This window comes from Nothoprocta perdicaria, unplaced genomic scaffold (genome assembly GCF_003342845.1).
Source record: "Nothoprocta perdicaria isolate Ctin4 unplaced genomic scaffold, notPer1 scaffold_2, whole genome shotgun sequence".
Lineage (NCBI taxonomy): Eukaryota > Metazoa > Chordata > Aves > Tinamiformes > Tinamidae > Nothoprocta > Nothoprocta perdicaria.
In genome coordinates this window covers 11,380,225-11,402,858 of record NW_020455204.1, presented here as the reverse complement: position 1 = coordinate 11,402,858, position 22,634 = coordinate 11,380,225, and the positions used below count along the sequence as shown (strand labels likewise).

General features: G+C 33.2%; 1 long non-coding RNA gene across 1 annotated transcript; it reads left to right on the top strand.

Moving 5' to 3' along the window:
- LOC112945912 lies at window positions 1-21,554 on the top strand. Its single transcript, XR_003249099.1, has 4 exons — window positions 1-110; window positions 1,710-1,811; window positions 11,473-11,610; window positions 20,930-21,554. It is a non-coding gene; the product is annotated as an uncharacterized LOC112945912 (long non-coding RNA).
- Window positions 21,555-22,634: the final 1,080 nt, after the last annotated feature.

Below are 22,634 nucleotides of genomic sequence, written 5' to 3'. Positions count from 1 at the left end.
TTGTTTTTCTATCCGTATCAGAAATGTATCCTGGAAGAAGATGCTCTCCAGCTGTCTACACATGTGCGTTGCTGCAAAACTTTCCATACAACCTGGCAAGAAATGACTAGGTAGGTTTAAAAAGATATTGTTTTATAGTGAAATGCAGTCCTACTCAAGCTATCCTTGTAAAATGCAGAATTAGCAAATTAGAACTAATTGAAAACTATTAAATATATTAGTTAAAATACTTAAAGAGTTAAATTTCTGTATGGCCCATTTAGTGATATAATTTAAAATTCTACATACAAATGATGCATATCTGTAAGTGCATACACTCACATATATATATATGCCTATATTTGCATAAAAATATGAAAGAAACTGCTAAATCTGCTAAACTTTTTTTTTATGTTTACTAGAAAATACTAGTGAGTGAAAACTGAAATTAGTTCTGTTTTTCAATACAGCAAAAAGAAAGAAAAATCTTTTTTTTTCAATCAGTGCAAAAATTTTGAGATTAACAGTATTTTCTACTCATCTCTTTTTAAATGAATGTGAGCAGCATTTGCTTATCTTTCTCAATTCTAGGGCAAAGCATGGGCATGTGTATTTACCACAGAAGTTCATGCACTCTTTTTCCTTGTACTGACTTTAAATTCTAGCATATGATTATATCTTTGGAACAAGAAATGGTGTATGCAGTAGTCACTGAAAGAGGAATTAAGTAATTCATTAATTGTGATTTTGAGGAATGGATGTCTAATTTTTGTAATCTTCTTAAGTGTAAAGGCACAGAAGTCCAATTTTAGAAATGTTGGCTTTCTTTGGCAAACAGACATTGTCTTATGAGTTCTTGATGTACATCCTTTTAACAAGCTAGGCAGAATTTATCACTACAAAGTAATAAATAAAAAGAAAAGACTTTTTGAAATCTTTGCTTCATCTATTTTCTGGAAAGTCCAGTTCAATAAAACTTGGACTGGACTAGGATCCATTAGTAACAAAAGAACAACATAAATATAAAAGCCTTTTATAATACCTAGGAAAAAAAAATAACTTCCAGATTGAAATTCATAATATTCTGAGGGTGAAAGATTTTATTTTGATTGTTCTTTCAAGAAAGCCATGAATTGATTATATTGGCACTTATGTGTATTTTCAGGCTTACTCTTTGAAATCTGATTCTTAAACCTAGTTCACCACTGTAGTACTAAGTAAGGGCATACTCCCAGCAATAACTTGGAACTGAAAACTGGTAAAATTTGAATTTTAATACATCCCAAATACAGCCTTGTATCTCAATTCCTTATCTTATGAGAATATCAAACTAGAAAATCCTTCTAGGGGTGGTGGGGTGGTGAAGGGTGTCAAAAGCCTGAAGAACTTTCCTAAAATTAGAAAATCCCTAAGATTAGAAAAGAATTAAAACTTCTTTTCCTTCTAACATTATGAGGAATTTATAGACAGTTTTAGAATCTCAGCAGCAAGCTGTGAATGATATATTAAATGAAATAGCCCTGCTGGTTATACTTTTGTGCTGTTTGCTATGGCCTATAGACTTTCAGGCACACAGTATTCATACCACGAAGAGAGGAGCAGCCGCAGTAGTACAAAATGTCAAAAGCAAAATAAACCACATATGAGGGTTAGGTAAGGGAGGTAGGGGTATGGGGTAAATTATCAGAGCATACTCAGTTTTACTTCCCTTTTATTTTTCACTCCATCAGATCCCCACCTATTTCTAGATTGGAGCCAATGGAGCAAAGAAAAGAGAATTCTCCAAATGAGGCTGCTGAGTCACTTTAACATGTTAAAGATACATTCTACAGGTTAAAATCTCTTTCTCTTTCTCATTACTAGTCAAGAGAAGCATTTTTGTCTTATTCATGAACATGAACTAAAACAGATTGCAAAGAACACATAATAAGGAGAACAGCGTACAAGTGGATTCATTTGCTTAAATTTCAAGGCTCTTGACACAAGGATTCAATGGGAATTGTGGAATACTTAGTGACTTGCTTTTGCCACAGAGCTGAACTTACTTTAATATAATGAGATATAAAGTAACAGTTACCTTCTGATTGTGCGGTAAAAATTAAAGAATAAGCAAGGCTATAGATAAAAGATACCTATCACAAACAGATTTGTATGGTAAAAATTAAAAAAAAAAAAAAAAGCAAGGCTATAGAAAAAAGATACCTATCACAAACAGATAAACTCTCACTAAGAATTAGCAAATACATTTTAATACCACTTACACTACATATTGAATAATAACTTGATATGACTTTTAATGAATTTCTATACTATTTTAAATCTATACTTTCCTGATAGGGCATGCATATATTTTGATAATAAAGGTTTATCTTTCCTAAATCTTTGTATCTACTCAATTATTGTATTGTAATGGCAGTGCTTCTTTTAGAGGAAAAAAAAAAAAGATTTTATTTCTGTGGTTTTTTTTTGCATGATTCCTCAGAGTCCTTAAAAATAAATAAATAAAGCTGAGTATTGCAATTTTATATACCCTTATTGCTGCTGCCGCCAGAACATATGTGGTTTCTGACAACAGTGTCATGCCACAGCCACTGAGATAGATGGAGCACCATGTCTTCCATGATGGGTCATTGGGAGTGAAGTGATTAGGTAGGTAACCAGCAGAGTTTGCTAATATCAGTTAAAGCTTAGTAGCAATTTGTGAATTTTCAGCAGCAGGGATCAAATTTAAAATGTGAGGGGATATGAAAAGCAAGTGAGTTAAGATAAGTTTTAAAAGATAGAACAGGTGTCAGATCTAAGCTGAAAAATCACCTTTTAATCTTTTTTTTTTTTTTTTTTTTTTTCCTGTCAGTAAAAGCCAGATACACTTAATTCACTTGCTGTCTGGTAATGTCTTCAAGGAGATCTTGATTAGAGGAAAGTTGTCCTACCTCAGAGATTTATAGGGTAGATTATACAGTAATCCTTCCTGCAGGTCATGGTGCTGCTGCAACTATAGCTCGGGTCTGGGGAGTCACAATCCAAAGCATCCCAGGGAGGAAGAGTAGCTCTAGGTGGGCTGGAGCTGGGGCCAGTGCAGAGCTGCATGGCAGCCTCTTGCCAAGGCCGCCAGCTGCACTGACTTGGCCATGAGCCCAGGCAGCCCCAGCCCCAGAGCGGCAGGAGGAGGCACACAGGGTCCAACCCACCATCATTTGTAAAGAGAGTGTTTCATTTAATTACAATACTGTTGCTGTACATGTAAGAAGCACTACGAACTATATACTACCTGAGTCTGCCTTTATTGGCCATTTCTCCTCGGCTTTCATGTTTACTAGAGATAGATGATTTTTTTCAAATGTCCAACAAAATCTGCATTAAAAAGTGACCTTAATGATCTTGGAATTGATAAATTCTGATCAAATCTTTCAAGTAACAGATGGAAGCTTTTCCTATGGAGGAAGTGTTGTTGGTTTTGGATAGTTTCTCTTTGTTGAATGCTTCTATGGCTGTTTTTTACAGTGATATATTGCAAAAGTATGTTATTTTGTATCCTGTGGCATAAGGGCATATAAAACTTATATTGGTGAAGTGTTACATAGTTTTGCATCGTTATCATTGTCCTCATCTCAGAATAATATTAAGAACCGGCAGAAAGCATGTATAGTACTGCTGAAACAAAATCTATGTGATTAGTCTTGGCATGATGAGAACTCTCTTTGCTGACGCTCCAGCCTGGGCATGATATAAATCAGGGTCAGTGCAACAGAAATGTAACACCTATATGGCATCTGTTCAAAGATGTTCTGTGTTTCTCTGTCTCAGAGCTCAGTAGGTTTGCGTCTGCTCACAGTCAAACTTGTGGAGCATCCCTGACACAGCTGAGAACTTATGAAGCAGCCTGTGATGTTACATAAGGAACAATGAAGTGTCTTTAAAGGTTTCCTGCTTTGAAGCAAGTGTCTCCTGGGGGAACTGAAGGGTGCACGCTAGTGTTTTAGTTTTGTTGAGAACTGTGCTTCTGAAGTAGTACCTCCCCTGATCATTTTTACTTACAGCACTTTGATTAACATCATGGACTGCTTTCAGCTCACTCTAACTGAGTTTCTTTTGAATGAAACTAAACACAGAAATGCTCTCCAGGAGCACAGTGAAGTTACTGCAGCTCTTGTGGGGACCCTATTCAAGAGACCAACTAGAACTAGTCCAAAGTAAATTCTCTCAGGTTCACAGCAGTAGCTGTTTCACTTTATGAAAATGTATACATCTTTTGTTATGACCACTTGCAATGTAGATATAGAGTCCAACAGAGTCTGGGAGTCCTGAGACTTGAGTTCTGGGAATGTAGGTTTCCTCAAGAGTGTATGAGTATGAAACAACCTGAGCCAAAGATATTCTTCATGTCACTAGGTTGCCATTGAGTTCTCCCCGTTACATAGTCAGTAAGAGAGCAAAGTGTGAAAAATGTGGCATCATACCCCATAGTTCTTGCGTTAAGAACATTTTCTACTTTGTTCAAGGCATTGTGTGCTGTTCCAATGTTTGAATAACAGTCAAAGTTTATTGTCAAAGGAGGAGGATGATCTAAGCTTTTTGTATATTTATACTTATTGATTATAGAGAGCTTTAAACAAAAGGAGAGCACAGCTTTGATCTGTAGTCATAATCATCTTTTTAAACAGTGTGAAAGTTAGGATTTCAGCTTGCCTTAACTATAAAATGCTAGTAACAAGGACTTCTGCAGTGCTTAATGTCCAGTCTACTACCTTTGTTTGTTTATTTGTTTAAACATATCCAAACAACATATCTGAAATCCTAAATGAAAGATTCCAGTTTAAACACACCTTAAACTATCATAAACATAAGATTTAATTCTTATGACTCTAGAATTTTCTGATTAAAAGATATAAGCATAAGTAACTACATACATCAGGATACATTCAGTAGTTTGTGTATTTGTGTACTACTTGCTATATATAATTAATATCTCTAAATAAAGTCTCTAAATAAAACTAGACCAAGCTGACTTGTCTGATTTTCAGAGACTATAAATGTACAATTGATGTAAGAAGTACATATTTTTAAATTTCTGGCTTGTAAGCCCACAGTGACTATAGCAGGAAGTAAGTTCAATGAATCTATTTCTGACTAACTCTATGCAGGTCTCACTGACAGAAACAGAAAATCTTTTCTGTTGAGATGACAGATTTGGCTATTGCTTTTTCAATTATTATATTACCCTTTGAATTGTGCATGGAATCTCATTCTCAATATAGAAAATGAGTAATGTTAGTAATTATTTAAACCAGAAGGATTTAGGATCTGGCATAACCTAGACTTATATAAACAAGGCCAGAAAATATTACCTAAGTAACAAATGTAAGGTGTCTGACAAAGTTACTTAGATCTTTTTATTATCCTATACTAGTGCTAGCAGTTTTCAAAAAAGGAAGACTTCATTTTTTTTTTTTAAATATAGGTGGCAATTTCTCATTGATATACCAAAAGACACTGAAAAAATCCTCAAATCTCAATGTAATTAAATATCAGTTAAGTTAGTCATGAATACTTACGTTAGATTAAAGGGTAAGTACAAAAAGTGACTTTTTTAAGACAAAGATTTTGCTATTGTTAATTTGTGAACAAGATTGCACTTATTGACAGAATACAGGAAAACAGAAGTACCTAAGGAGATTAGCATTATCTACAACAGCGTATACCTAGTATCATATATGACTGTGAAGCGTTTTACTAATACATTTAACTGTGGCACTTTATTTTCCACACATTTTTATTATTTATAGTAGTATAAGCAATTACTTCAGTAATGCAGTACAAACATAGAAATAGCTATTTTCAGTGATAATCTCAAAGCTATATTTATGACATAAATACTGTTTTCCAGTTCTTTTTTTTGCTGTTTTGAAACAAGTTTTGATTATTAGAAGGACTGGTTGTACTGTTAATTACAAATTATGCACAATTCTGTGTGTACCAGCAGCTTGGATGAAAAACTGAAAGGCCAATATGGGATTTTTTATTTTTTCATTCAGTTTGTTTAGCATCAATTATTCAAGTAGAGTTTCTTTGTGTAACTATTGATATTTAACTAGTATTACTGCTACAAAGTGCTATGCAGCAGATTACTTGAGAATCCAATCTGGGGAAGGCATATGTAGATAACTAAAATAGCTTTGAGTTTATCTTATCTCAAAAATCACTTTCTACTGATCTACAACATAGAACATATGTTTTTTCCATGGCTATCCCTCAGGCCTGGAAAAAAATCATTGTAAGAATCTAAATACTAGTTAATTTTATTGCTTCAAATCTTCTCTTTAAGCTATTTACTACTATGAGTCTTAATGAAAAGGTGCAGATAAGCTGCTTTCACTGCACAGATTGCTGGCCAATATTGCCTCATCTTTTGCTAAATTTCAAGCTTTATATATGTACCTATCTTCTTCTTCTTATCTTATACATTGATTGTTAGGTCTTAGAGAAATTCACCTTTTATTAGGATCTAGCAGCACCAAATATCTTAAAAGATGATATTATGTAGAATCATAGATTAATTGAATATAATTTCTGCACATAATCATTGTGTTTACTTTTTTCCTTCAGAGGGTGAATTAATATTAGCAGAAGAAACCTAATCTCATTTTTAGTACTTTGAGTAAATATAAGTCTACAATTTAGTTTAAAGACTTTGGTCTTTAATTATCTTTATTGTTAGAGGAATGCATATCTAAGTTGAAAACGGAATTTGCCCTTTGATTGAACATTTGAATTGTTACATCATTGTATTTAAGACAAGAAAGATCCTCACTAAGTGTGGCTATAGAGTGATATAACATACAGCAACAGGTTCATACCCTTCATACTCCTTCATACTGCTCTGTACCCTCCTTCCAATGAGTCCAAAGATCCCATTTCCTTGTCTAGCCTCAGAAGTATATTGCTTGCTTATGACAGGTCTTTAGAAGTTATATGGAAATGGTGGTGTGGATAGAAGGATAGTTATTCTTAAGTTTTCCTCTTCCTAACTCATACTCAGAGTGCCTGCAAAGGAGAGAATATTTAGCAGTACCTGGCTACTAGTGATATCACATGTAATGAGAAACCTTTCGAAAAGGTTACTATTCTACCGTTGATTTTTCAGTAGGGCCCTGATAGGTGTGTTTGATGTAAAATACAGAGTTTATTTGGAGTGCTGCATGCTAAATATAAGCCTAAAATATATTTTTCCTGTTCATAATTAGTTTGTTCATTTCTAGAAAATAAACATATCTGACATATATTTGCCTTTTAGATTTAATTTCTCTTACTGACGTTAATTGTCAATGAAGTCTCCATTCATTAAGTTTATGTCCAAAAGTTCAAACCTGAAATAAATAAATATAAAAACATTGGATGTTGAGGAGGCACGCAGGGCAAGTTATCTCAGTCATGTACGGCATGCTGAATTATATAATTCTACCATGTCTGTAGGCACACTGCAGTGTTTAGTTTTCAATAGCTAATGCTTCTCTTTTAATGCTCATCTAATAAATAAGTGCTGGAATACTGCTGCAGGCTTGTTTGCATGGCAGCTGACATTTCAAAATACTGACAAAGTGACATATCTTGAGCAAACACTTCTAAATAATTTGGCTATTTCCAAGATTTTTTTTTTTTTCATATAAACAACACAAGGAATGCAAAAACAATCAATACTGGTATCCAAAAAAAAAAAAAAAAAAAAAAAAAAAAATGGAAATTGAAACAAGATTACATGAAGTGTTACATCGATGTTTTTTACATTCGCCAACAGAAAACTTGACATTTATATCAGTCAGATTTGATTGGGAAAACAGACAGAACTAAATAGTCAAAATCTTCATGTTTTCAATGATTAGAGACAAATACATATCAATAAGCATGATTTTACTTGTTTCATTAGTTTTACAGACTATCAGAGAGAACAAAAATGTTTTCTCGACTATTTGCCAACTCTTTTACTGTTTGAATTTTATTCCTAAGCTGAATAAACTAGTAAGAAGGAGGAACTAATAGACATATGTAGAGGTGGGTGTACAGCCTAGGTTAAGCAACAGACTGAGAGACAAAGATTTATTTTCTGATGGATTATCTTAATTTAGTTTACAATTGAACTTAATAAAACATCTACATTTTTAATGTGTATAGTTAAAAAGGTGTGGGGTTTTTTTGGGTTTTTTTTTGCAAGTATTCTCATTTTCCTAGCATACTTAAAAGTTTGTCAATCACTATATTTGCCCAAACTGCATTCCATATAGGGCTAACATTCAAAAATTATTCACAACACATAACACATAACCAGTGTGTATAACAACCATAACACATAATAGAGAATGAAGCAAGCTAAATTGTGGTCAAGAGTGGAAAGAAAAAACGTTTTTGTCTAGGAAAGTTCCATAAATATGATTTGGCTCACAATTCACATTCTCTAACTTAGAATTGGGTAAGACACAGTTATCTCATCTTGAAGAAAGGTCAGGAATTCCTGTTCTGCACTGACATGAGTTCAAGATTTTAAATAATTGACAAAAAATAAGGTTCACCATCACATTCAAAATAATCTTATAGTGCCTCATTTAAGAATAATGCCTTTTGGGAATCTGGGTTCAAGCTCATGGCCTAAATCAATTATTTTAGGAAAAATGAATGTCACTACCTTCTCTCATTACTTTCTCCAAAAATGTCCCTCTCTATGCCCCTCTATAGATTGTGTTTTCAATACAACAAATATTTTCATGTATAATATGGTGTTCAGAAAGGAAAGTTTCCATCTAAACTAACTAAAGATACATCATTTAATCAGCAAATCCTTGATGGGATTACTCTTGTTTATGTCCCATGACAGGAGTGCCCGTGGATAATGGTAATATGATTTTTTTTTTTAATTTGCTTTCTTATTACTATTATTAGAATTGCTTAATTACAGAGAAAGGATCATTTGGTTATGAAGAATGATATATTTCAATGCTGATAAGGTTTAGGGTTCAATACCTAGGACATACGTTTCAGAATATCTCTTTTTCATGTTGAAAGGAAAAAGCAAGTATTTTATCTGAACTCGGATGATTTCTAAATAGCATTTGTTTTGCTTCTAAGTTTATACTATATTTCAAGATTTCAAAGGTTAGTCTGTTACTATAGCTCCTGCTGCTCCTAGCAGACAAAACAGAGCCTGCAGGTTCTTGAACTTCTGCTGATTCCACAATAGCTCTTCCTTTAGCAATGTGCATTCTTCTGATTTGTTCTGCAGGTGTAAGAACAATAGATTGTCACAGACATGTTTTGTTTTATTTAGAAGTACTCTTGATTTTCTCGAGCAGCTGGTGACTCAGGTTTTTGAAGTGCTCTTAGTGCCACTCCACTATCTCAAGAGAATGTGGTTTTAGAAATAGCCACATTTTTTAAAAGTGTTGAATTTTTCCTTACGTTGTCTGAGAAGTCATTTTTAAAATCATGTTAGTAAATTCATTTTCCTTAAGCATACAATATTCCTGTTCCTGAAAAGACTAGAATAATACTTGGATATAGCAGAACTACTTCTAAAAAGAACAAGTCTGGGCATTGGGGACACAGACATGATAACTAAGGAATTATCTGCACTAGTTAATCCTTGTATGAAGACTGAGAACACAAAAATAGGGGTAAGATGTTTCTTTCCAGATTCAATTGAAAAAAAAAAAAAAAGTCTATTTTTCATTTTTCTAGTAGAGCCCAAATTAAAAACTGGAAGTAAGTTCTTCTGACCTCAGCAAAAGTTCTTTTTTAGATTTTTGGCTTGGACAATGATCCAGGAAACTATAATAATGTTCAGAGTTATATAGAATAACACATAATGTATCTTTCACAATAAGTTTATAAAAAATAATCTCATAGAAGGTGTGGATGGGCTGTTATTGTCATTGAAAAGTATTTATTTACAAATCCAAGATGTTTCTATAGATTATTGAAAAGATTATAGGATGTGACAAGGATTCCACATCATTTCCTATTCTTGTTTTTAAGAAGTTTTGGATTAAATTTGTTTGAAAGAGTAAGATATTTTTATCAGAAACACTATTTGCACTTTTTTTCTAAAGTGCAGAGGAGAATGAAAACTTTTTTTTCCCTCAAAAAATGGTTTGAAGCAATGATTTATTAGAGGTTTTACTGTACTATATTTTAATGTTTTTCTTCCTTATATTATCTCTACTCTTGTACACTATTATGACACTATGTTACACTTCTTAAGACACTAAACCGTCTTGCACAATATTGAAAATCATAGTTTTGAATTACAAAATGTACTTAATATACAATATACAAAATACAGAGTTGGAAGAGAATTGTCAATTCCCTCCTATTTAGAAAAGCTCTGCCTAAGTCTTCCCTGATTGATGCTTCTCTATACTGTTTATTGTTATTATACGGAGTTTTTCTGGAAAGAGTAAGGGGGAGAGAAAGCAGGAAGAGAGTTTACTAAACTGCAGTGACAGAGATTAAGCAGTATGATTTTTTTTGTTGCTGTTAAGTACACATGGAAACAGAAATTCAATATGATTATCCTCACTTTCTGAAATTTGATCATTAAAGAATACTGCATTTATCAGATAAGACAATTTAAACAGTATAACTGGGACCAAAACCCCAAATATTTTGCTATATTTCAAATTCTTGCACTGTGGGATTCTGCCTATTGCATAATGAGCTCATTTTGTCTACATTTCTTCTGACTCTGTATAGCTCAAGACATGTTCACCTTCATTTTAGCTCATGGCCTTTTCCAGCTGCATTTGTAGAAACCTAGATTCCACCAAAGAGCTATTTAGGAGAGATAGGTGAGCAGGAAAATATATATCACAAAGACTTGTTTTGATTAAAATCTCAAAATGTACCCATTTATATCAACTTTATCATTTTGACCACTTAGTTTACTTCTGTTTCTGGACTACAGGAAATCATTAAAATTTACAGTCATGACAAATCTGTCATGAATCATGTTTGAAGCCCACAGTTGCCCCTAACTCCTAAAGACTAGTACAGTTTAAAGGAAGCATAAGGTGGTTGGAATTCAAATATATTCTTACAGTCTGCTTAGGAAATTAGTATATATGAGTACTATATCTTACTTTTTTTTTCTAGTATTCAAAAATCAGTGAGCATTTTTATGGCACTTTAGGATGAGGATTTAGACTGAATATTTTAATAGCAATTCATTCCTCACTTCTAAAGATTTTACAACTTGCCTTTTGCAGGGTTACTTTTCTGTTTATGAACTTTCAGACTGCTCATGTTTAACACACATGTATTTTTTTTTTTTTTTTTCCAGGGGTATATTGATAATTGTTCCCTTCAGAAGAATATATCACATTCAAAGATTTATCCTTGTCAATATCTTGTTACCTCTATAATTTTGAATAAAACTATAATTTTCCATCTAGCATAATGACTGATTCTATTAAATAGTTGTCCTTTCTTTTTCACTCTTTCTTTTAGATTGCCAGTGGCAGAAACCACAAATGGATTTCTTGAAACCCAAAAACTTCAGAAAAAGCAAATGAGTCTCATTGTCTTTTACCTCTTCTCATCTCCAGTAAAAAGAATCCCAGAACAGCCACTGAAGACCTCAGTTGTGTAAGTAGAGAGATGGTCTTACAGTTTCTTCATAGTAATAAAATGGAGCACTTGCATAAGTCTGCAAGATGATAGCCAAGAGCATTTTTTCTTATGACTAGAGTAATTTTTGCTACTATGGGATTTAAGAATGCACATCACAGAGAAAACAAGTTCTTCCATCTGATACTCTCTTTATTTGAGAGGAAATATAAATAAGCACTAAATGGAAAGTGCTCAGTTTTGACATTGCTAGTGGATGCATCAGCAAAAATGCATGCTTATGATACCAGATTGATGACATCACTGACAGCAAGGAATCAATTCACTAGAAACCTGGCATTTGGTAGAGGACTGGAAGAGACAGCAGAGCAGCAGATGGAGGACAACTTCAGTGTCATTAACTAAATTATGAGTGGAGCAAATGCTGTCATTGAGAACTGTTGTTTTCCTGTTCCTATGGTAAAAGCATTGCTAAAAGTTTTCAGATGTGAATGAGAAGCAAGGATGGTAATTTAGGGTTGTTTGTTTTCCCTTGAAACTGTCAAGCCAAGGTGACCTCAATATCTGGTAATGCTGTTTAAGGAACCTGAATTTATTATCAGGGTTATAAATTCCTACAGAACCCACCATAGGCATTACAGGCTAACTTCACACAGTGGCAGCTTGCAATTGTACATGGGAGAAAAGTAATGATCTCATGGAGCAGGTGTCTTCTGCTTAAAATTAAAAGTAGGCTTGAGTTGCCACTGGACCTTTGCAAATGAGAAAGGAAATCTCCAGGAGAAAATAATGACACAGAAAGGGCTATTTTTTTCTGCTTCTAAACAAGTAATAGGATTGATTTACAATGTATTCACACACACAGTCAGTTCTCTTGACACATAAATCCCCTCTGATTTGATTGTTAGCAGGGTCAAGAATCACCTAATATAAATAGTGAGAAAAGTGGAGTGAAATCAAGTTAGACAAGAGGCAAGCAGTTAGAATTCATAAGAAAGGAAATTTAACTTCATAGTATTCATCGCTTTTATGAATACAAACAGAAGAAAGTAGATGATAGAAAAAAAATCACTTCATGTGTTTATCTATTTAATCTCACGTACCTCATCTATTGTATCTAATGTATCTATTTAATCTCATATATTTATCCATTTAATTTCATCTATCTATTTAATCTTAGATTTAGCTATATTGGGGGGAAAATAATTTCCAAAGATATTCTCTTCCAAAGGAGAGGGGTTTTTTTTGTTGTTGTTGTTGTTCAAATGTAATTGTGATTATATTAAGACCAAAGGTGGAAAAGAGGACACTAAAGCTCACAAAAAAAATTCTCTGTCACCCATGCATTATCTTAGTAGGGAAAAACTTTTGCAGGAGATATTTCTATTAACAGAATAGTGGAAAAGATAATTACAGAAATAGCCACAAATGCAAAAAAAAAACTTCATGAAAGTAAAACCCGAAAGTTTCAGTCCTATGTTTACAAGCACCACAAAAGGAAAGCAAACAAAAAAAAAAAAAAGGCAAAAAACCCACACAATTAGGAAAGAATATCTATTGTTTTGAAGCAAACCTGTTATATCAGCTAGATTGATTGTGCACAGCTCCTTGGCAATTTCAGGAGGGAAAATAAAATGCTACTTCCTCAACCTGTATTGAGAAATTTAAATTGTATCACCAAAAATATTAAGATTTTTTTCTTCCAAAGACAAATAGGAATAATAGGAATAGGACAAATAGGAATAGGAAAAAATACTCCATTTTTCAATATGCTAGAAGCAAATTAATAATGCTGCAACATCACAGCATTATTAATTTGCTGTTAAGGTTAAGGTTGGAAGGGACTTCTAGTCCAACCTTCCTGCTCCACCAGGGATGCCTAGAACACATGGCACAGGGTGGCATCCAGGCAGGTTTTGAATACCTCCAGAGAATGAGGCTCCACAGCCTTCCTGGGCAGGCTGTTCCAGTCCTCACCCTCACAGTAAGAAAGTTCTTCCTCACATGGAGATGGAACTTCCTGTGTTGCAGCTGATATCCATTACCCCTTGTCCTGTCACTGGCCACAACTGAGAAGAGCTTGGCCCCTTCTTCCCTACATTGCCCCTTCATGTACCTACACATGTGAATCAGATCCTCTCTCAACCTTCTCCAAGCTAAACAGGCCCAACTCACTCAATCTCTCCTCATACGAGAGATGGTCCAATCCCTTAATCATTTTCATTGTTCTCTGCTGGACACTCCCTAGAAGCTCCACATCCCTCTTATGCTGGGGAGCCCAGTACTGTACACAATACTCCAGGTGCAACCTCACCAGAGCTGAGTAGAGGGGCAGGATCCCCTCCCTCCACCTGCTGGCAAGGCTCCTCCTGATGCAGCCAGGATCCCCGTGGCCTTCTTGGCCACAAGGGCACACTGTTGACTCATGGTTAACTTGTTGTCAATAACCCTATGTAAATAACCCTATACTGAAAGATGGGATTTTAAAATGTCTGTATATCTGAATGTTGGTGGGAACCTGGTATTGAATGACTCCTCCTTGCCACCTTTCAATTTCAACCATTGAGCTTTGAGTAGTGAACATTGAAAAAAAAAAGAATATTCAAGTTATAATAGTTCAGTAGTTCATATATTCAGTGTTTAGTGTTTTAACTAGCTTTTAGGAATTATGCTAAGGATGAGGGAGCCCATAGCTGGGCTGAAAATTTTCTTCAAGCTCATCCTGAAATATTAGCTTCATAAATGAAGCATTTTAGGGCTAAGACTAGCATAGTATAAGATTACTGATCTTCTACCAAGATATTGGTGACCCATATCTTACGACAGTAAGTTCCTTTGAACACCTAATGGAGAAAGCCATTTTATTTTGTGAGTTTTAAATTTACCATTGTTCAATCTCTTTGTGTAAATTTTGGAGAGTAAATTGGCTATTTCTGTCAGTTCATGCATTAAAAGTAAATTACTCTAAAACTTCAAAAATTTAAATCTCTAATAAACAAGTTCCCTAAGTCTCAATGGCAAGGATTCGTAGTTGTATGCCTGCCAACATACAGCAAAGCTTCAGACTATTATATCAGACTTTTCTATGCGAATGAGGAAAACAGAATTAAATGTTGATTAAAAGCTGCTAAGGATTGAATTTGCTCTTTGTCTCTAGGAATTGTTCTACTGAAATCAGTACAGGTCAGTACTGATTCACATGAGAAAAGTAAACCAGTTTGTAGTGCTCTATAGCTAAACTTGCTATTCTTGAGATTTTGCATATGGAAGCATACCTATTCTGAGGTCTTCGCAGAAAGAAAAATTCAATAATTTCCTCAAAAGAATGAAATAGTTTTCTTTTTTTGGTGTCTAATTTCCTCCAGTTACCTCGAATGGTTCTTTTTTTTTTTTTTTTCCTCCATCGACTCTACTGTTATTGATTTTGAATGATGAATTTCACTCCTTTTTCCATATTATTTATACTACAGTTAATTGTCCCTATCTATTCAAAGAAGAGAAAAATAACCAGATTTTATTAAAAAAAATGTCCCCTTGTCAGGACAATGGTTTTTGAAACATCAACAAAAACAACAAAAACTTGTCTTTATGCTTTCAGATAAGTAACAGTCAACAAAAACAACAAACTTGTAAGGGTTTGATTTCCTCTCTTTGTGGAATGGCAACATTCTCAAATCACCTGTCAGTTGCCAAAACTGGAAATTAATATTTCTAATATTCTAATTAAAATAAATCAATGCAAACTGGTCCTGATAGTACAGTGCTTGTATATGCAGGTTAATAAGAAGAAGGAAGGAGATAAAAAGAAAAACATTCCCCGTTTTTTCTTACTGTTCTAAAATGCATGATTCATAATGAATATTTTCTGTGCAGCTCAACTACATTGTTAATTTTTCAGTTAAATATAAATATGAGAGTTTAGATGGCACCACTTACTAAACTGATTATTATTTAGCCATATTGATAATCACGGGCTACAGTACATTTGTGGATTGCATTTTCTCAAAAGAAAAAAGACTGCTTTGACAATAATTCTATTACTCTTAAATAAAAGAATATATTCAAATAGTTATTACAAAGCAGTGAGTGTATTCCTATTCAATATACTTATCTTACCATGTCAGTAAACCCTAAAATTAGTTTTCACTTATGAATCTCTGGAAAGAGTCAAGGCAATAATGTAAGAAACTGAAAAGTATCATTATGTGATTTGCTGTATTACCAGAACGCTTAGTATTTAGTTAAAGCTTCACAATACTTTTTCTTATTTTATGACATTCAGTTGTAACTGTAATCAAAAAAGATATATGGCACGATAAGATTTTTTTTCTTTCTTTTCTGATCTTTTCTGATTCCCTAGGAAAAAGAAATTGGTTTGATCTATCTTGGCAAATTTTATATAATTGATGAGATCCTTAAACTTCTGATAAAAAAAAAAATCTTTTGTAACCCTATCAAAATCTTATATTTCACTCATATGTTATCTTTTGAGGACTGTTGTAGCTGAATTCATTGTCCACCATCTCCTCATCTTGCCAAATTTAGCATCATTTTATAATTCCAGAGATCATTAAACTTTTTCTCAAATATACATTTTTCTCCACTTCTACATTCTTTACCAACCTGTAAAGCTTGCTTTGGGTTTTACATCAAATACAAACCAGCCTGTCTGTAGTTTTGGAGTTCACGGTCAGATGAAGCAGATTTCGTCTTACAGAACAAACACAAGTACTCAGAAGCCAAATACAGCTTTGTTTTCTCTTTTACAGATTAGTTTATGGACTCTTATCGTTACTACCATCTCCATAAGAATTTTTTGTTAAAGAACATATTCTTAAACATTTGCACTAGGTGTAATTAGCATAGCCAGGTAGCTAATTAACTAGTATTAACTGCCCTTCAATGCTGCCTTGTGCCTGGTTGCATAGTGGCTCCCTGGAGTGGCCAAGCAGGGGCATCTGCCTTGTGCCTCTGGTTGTCCTTCCCGCTCCCATGGGACCGACAGGATGCCTGGGGCTCCTGCCAAAGCAAATGAGTGTGCACAACATTCAACCTGAACTGAAAACAGTTTTCACAGTTTTTAGTTTCACTGCAAAATTGCAGAGATTTGCATCATTTGGAAGAGGGAACCTTATTTAATTCCTGTGACTATACATAAATTCATATGGCTGATGGTTTCTAGCTGTTCCTCTTTAACTTGCTCTATTATCGGAATGTATTCTACTTCTATGTGTTTCTATGTCTATTTCTAATGTACTGCTATGTTTTAAAATGTCTGTAACTCCCCCTTAAACTGCAATGATTTTCCAAAAACATCTTATTTTATTTTCCAAAAAAAAAAAAAAAATCTTATTTAGGCAAGGTTTTTTTTTTTTTAATTCAAAATATGTAAAAAATAATTATAATGATAATCTCTTTGCATATCCTCAGACCTAAAAATCCTCACTCTTGTACCTTCAATGTTTTGAGATAATATTTCCACATAATGAATATAGCCCATTTTTCTTCTATCTGATGTATATCTCAGAATTTCATATAATTCAAAATTCAAAATCCATGATACACTTTCATAATTCCTCCAAGTAGAAATAGAACACCTTTTCAAATGGAACTGAATCATTTGATTCAAAGAATCATTTAATTCTTTCTATAAAATTATTCCATTGTATACAGTCTTCAAAAATTTTGCCTCTTCCTTTTTTGAGAAAAATCATTACTTCTGAGTAAGTGGTAAGACCACTTAAATTCTCAACTTTTCGTTTCTCTTTATTAAGCTTTTCTTTTTCAGTAGGAAACTTAAGATACTAAAACATGAATTGATTTTTGTTAAACAGAAACTTCTTTCTCCAAAAGAAACTTTAAGATACTTGCTTTATTCACTTTGTTGCTGAGATGGAGGATGATTTTAATATATTTTACAATTTTTTTCTAAAAAAATTATCCAGTCCTAGTACATCAAGAAGATATAATTTATATCACTCTCTTAACTTTCTTTCAATGAGATCCTAATTTTCATCGGTTTCTAAAAATTTTACTGTGGGTTATGGCAAAATGAAAATAAAGCATACCTGTTTATTCATAGTCATTGGAAAAAAAAAAAACTAAATTTAATTAAATGGAGGAATAAAAATCTAATAAAAACCTATCATTTTTAATTACTGAAGTAATTATGATTAAGATAGTATGGAAATATTGAGACTTTTTTGTTGTTGTTTATTTGAAAATTTTGACAGCAAATAAATAAAATATCTTCTAAAAATTATTAAAAAAGAACAAAGACCTTCCTAGTTTTTGTTTTCATTCAATTGCTAAACAGAAAGATCAGAAAAAAAAAAAAAAAAAAAGTGAAGTGCAAGTATAAAATTTACCTTCCTGCACCCACAGAGAAGCAGCTGGTTTCCAGATATGTAGTACATCATTTGAATGACTAACTCATATAGTGCCAGTGCAACTGCAGCCACAAAAACATATGTTGGATTTGGAAAAAAACAAACAAACAAACAAACAAACAAACAAAAAAAAACAGAACAAGCATTTAAGTGATTCTTCACAGAAAAAAAAAATATAGATAGATATATACAGACACATGCACATATATATTATGTATGTACTTCATCACTATATAAATCTTTCCAAAAGCTGCAATATCAATGAAAATTAGAAATCAAATCCTTAAAATCTCTATATGTACTTATTTAGGAATCATGTCTAATCTAAATATATTTCTTATACAACAAGCACTGCCAGTAACCACTGAATTTCAGAAGCCTCTTGTACTGGAAAAAAGGTTCAGTTTACAGAAAGGAATCCTCCATGTTAAAACTTCTGTGTTCTTGATGATACCAATTACTGGAACACTATTACAGCACATCCAGTTCTCCATACTGTCAACCAAAGCCTGCTGAGATCCTATTATCCTCTGCATTTTTTTATTAGGTTTTTCTGATGTGTGAACTTTGCCTTCAATTTTCCATTTTTATTTTCTATTCACACTGTACTTTTTCAAATGTTTTCAGGTTTATTAAAAAAAAAAAGAGCAGATATCTTTTCTATTACTGACTTCTTTAGAATTTAAATGAACTCTTAATTGATTAGGTTGCAAAGAAAAAAAAGATTTAAATATACATTTTTCTCTTGTCATCCTGCCTTATCTGTTTAACATGTAGGTTAATTCCAGTATTTGAACTTTTTTTACTGATATATAAAAAAAAAAAAAAAAAAAAAAAAAGTCACCATGGGGAAAAAAAAAAAAAAAAAAAAAAAAAAAAAGAATGACAAAATTGACCTTAACTATGTTACTATATCGCAAACTTCACTATGTAAAAAATCCTATTTAAAATAAATTAACAATGAATAGGAATTTTTGGCAATTGAAGTAGCAATAATGGAAAAAGCTGAAGTAATGATAATAACAATAATATTCGGGGGACATTTCTAGTCTTCTGTTGTGTTTGAGAACAGATGATCACACACAATGATTTCATTCGGGCTGAAAAGAAAGATGCCTGCATCCCCTTCAGAGCCAAAGCTATGCTTCTTTTCTCTTCAAGGACCTACATTTTTTTTTTTCCATATAGAAAAGATGAATGAGAAACACTCAATTAAATAAAATTCCATTACTCCAGCACTTGGACAGATAGGCAACAGAGAGGAGTGATAAATTCTCTTGTTTTTCATATTTTCCTTGGACAGGATAGAATATTCCAAGCAGTAAGGCCTCTTATCTTGAACTTTTATTTACCTTACGGGTTTTTATTTCACTTCATTTCTTTTCTCCAGCTATTAAAAGTAAAATAATAGTAATATTGATATTTTTTAAAAATTATGTCTATACTAAAATTTTTATTTTAAATTCCATACTTTTTCCTCATTCTTATCAGTTAGCATAAGGTCTCATGTATTATTTGAGATTTTAAAGTGTCTGTTTTTGAAAGACAATATTTCCTTAATATTAAAAAATAGTTTATGCTTTTTGAAAATAATAACATTAGCAGAAATCTATAATCAAGATGCAAGTGTAGAAAGAATTCCTTACTTTTGTGACCTTTTCTTATTTCCTTTTTTTTTTTACTATATATCTATTTTACTATGTTCATGAAATATTTCATTGTACACACTTTAGATTTCTACCTCTTTTCCAACCTAAAATGACATACTAAGAGACGAGTATTTATAGATGTATATGATCCAATATGTGTACCTTAAAGCTAGGTTTTGGATCTCACACACAAAATAGGGAATCACTTTTGGTGTCATAGTCAATATAATTATCTGCCTCACACCTTTGCTCTGCTCGCCAGCCTCTGTAAGAATTCATGCAGATTATTCTTCCCTTAACTGGATAAAAGGACAGATGACTACAGAATCAGGCCTTCAAAATCAGGGTTGAGCTGTGCGGCTAGAGACAGCATTTTCCCTGCCTTTACTTAATGTGTTGTGTGAAGTAAAGGTTTCATGGCATGCTTTCAGTGTCCTCAGAAATATTCAGAGTGAGACTAAAAGATTTTCAAATTCTCCTTCCTTCCAAGCCAATAATGCAAAGAAAAAAAAAAAAAAAGATAAAAAGCTACTGAATACTGTAAAAATAGAGCAGCTCATTAGTAGAGAAAAGCAATTGATTTACTGTTGGTATCTGATATCGACAAATATAGGACAAAAGGGAACCACAATGGAGCTAAAATTTCATGGCACTTTATGAAAAGCTGCATTTCATAGCTATTGCACCTGAAAAGTATCCTTACCTTGAGAGCAATTTCCTATGTTTCCCTTTAACTATAAGCCTAAGGCAGACTGAAAACAGCACAATTCTCCCTTTAAAGAACAGCAAGGGCTAGGCAACATAGGTCTGGTGTTAATGGTGAGAAACAAACCAATAGAAGCTGTGTAATAGGTTTATTCTGGAAATGTTTTTGGACTGCTTTATGCATTCATCCATGCTATCAGCCATGATATTTTTTTTTCTTTTTCACCCTTCCAGTTAAAACTGTACAAATCTCAAATAGCCTCTAAGGCCTGGCTGATGCAAAACTGCTCTTCTGGAATACTTAAGCAGCTCTCTATGAAAATTGGCTCCTGTGGTTTAATGTCAGCACTTTGTTTGAGTGTTCAGTTACAGCAGTGACAGACATTTCAGTTGGAAGGAATGCTTAAGGAGGTAATAAGCTACTGAATTCACACGCAAATCCTAAAGATGGGAGAAATTTTATACGATGATGGAAAAAAGAAAAAAAAAGATTTTGATTTGAATTCCATTTATATATATGCAATAGGTAACTAGTTTAAAAGCATGATTATTTTGTATTTTTGCATGCTGTTTCTTATCCTGCTTTGCCAGAAGGATGGCTCCTAGTGCTTACCTCTTCAGCGACAGAGAGGATTGCAGTGTGTGAAGAGATGACTTACACCTGATCTCATCATAACAGGAGGCTTAGCCAGCTTCATGGCATGCAGTCATTTAAGCACCCAGCTTCCTTATGTCCTGGGAACGTGACACAAAGAATTTCATAATGCGAGAGCTGTTCTTCAGTGTACAGAAAAATCAGTATTCAGAAGTCTGTGTCAAGTGCAAGTAGTTGTGCTGCAGAATGCTGTGTGGAATTTCTATAGAGGGATACTTCTGTCTATCAGTTTGTCTGTCTGTCTGTCTATCTATCTTATCTACCTGTTTTCAACTCATTTTGGCTCACATGTTTGATCTGAATTAAAACTTAATGTGTAAATAGCAGGGGGAATGGAATGAGAAGACTATGATAATATTTATTTTTATATACAGAGAACTGAGGCACAACCCACTTGTCCATCTTGGTTTATCAAACTTGATGATAAAATCAGAGAGTAAGACGCGCTATGTAGTCACTTAAAAGAAAAAAAAAAAAGAACCTTACTGGGAATATTACTTAAGTAGCAGTTTATTTCTTTGCACTGGAGTATAGCTCAATGCTTGTAGCAGGTGTGAATACCATTCAATGCATGAAATCTTAGCTGGAAAAAAAAAATATTAGCAACTATTTTAAAATGTTTCTTGTAACAACAACCATGGAATAAAATACAAAAATATTTGAAATCCTTTAAATTTTCATCCTTAAGCAAAATATAAACCTGTTTGAGCCAGAAGACACCATCACATTTCATAATTTAATTAGTTAAGGGGAAGAAGGAATTGTATATAACTTTTTCTCTAAGCTACATCACTTTTAAGGCCCAGCTAGTTTTTCACTGCCCATCTTCTGATCATCTTTATATACTACTCGATAGTTTGTGTGAGCTTACTAGCTCTTTTCTAGCTTTAGTGCTCCTAGTCCATACGCTCTACCAAAAAAGTAATTAAGAATTGTTTGCACAAAATCCAGAAAGCTAGTGTGATGGTTTTTCAAAACAAAAAAGCAATTCTGCCTAGGAATAGAAGAATTATCCCACCTAGTTTTCATACTGGGGGAAAGGTATCATTCATGCTGAATCCTTTGCAATGTAGAGGCTTTAACTCTGCTGAAGAGTTTGATATTTTTCACATAAATCATAAGTAAATTTAAAGGATGGAGGATCATGGAAAGTAAAACACAGCACATTTTAAGATTCTCTTTGTCATTTAACATGCACTTTCAATAGTTTCATTTTTGTTTTTCAGGCTCACATTTATGCCAGTAAGGAAAACCATATTTATAAGATCATTTTGATTCTATATTGGAAGATCGTTTACTGTGAGAAGGCCAATAAGTAAAGTAGGCTAAAACCTATATGTTTAACTTAAGCTTTGCTTTGCCGGACAGTCTAGAAACTAGATCTGGATCTTGATATTCCATGTGGTGGAATTATTTTGTGTTATCTTAGATTGGTTTAGTTTTATTAAGATCATTGCTTTATAACAGACCACAGTATTGACTTAGTGTGTGATCTTAGCTGTGGTAATAGTCATCTGTTTAAAACCCTCAAACTATTAGATAATCAAATCCGATAATTAGATAATTGATTAGATAATTAATAATGTGGTGCTGTAGTGATTATCATTAATGTAAATGAGTTTTGTACAACAAAATCTGACTTTG